Raw genomic sequence first — 307 nt, forward strand, 5'->3', positions numbered from 1 at the left:
GGGCAGGGAGGGGAGTTCCTGGGACTTTTGGTGTATGCTTAGATTTTGAGGCAATTTATTGCTTAAATTCAGCTAAAATTTACAGCAGCAGAGACATATCTCCTTGCTCCTTCCCTCTTGATGAGCACAGCTGGAGATAATTCAAAATGCTTGGGAGGGCACTTGAACTACTTCTCTGCCCCATCAGTCAAACTGACCTGGTTCTCAGCGGAAACGAGATTTAAACTTAAAAAGAGAGAAAATGAAAAATGAGTTCAGACCGACTGTAAAAACTTTCCACATTTATCTGTCAGAACAATGGGCTGTG

Source organism: Gavialis gangeticus, unplaced genomic scaffold, assembly GCF_001723915.1.
Source record: "Gavialis gangeticus isolate Ggan-Ray unplaced genomic scaffold, GavGan_comp1, whole genome shotgun sequence".
NCBI lineage: Eukaryota > Metazoa > Chordata > Crocodylia > Gavialidae > Gavialis > Gavialis gangeticus.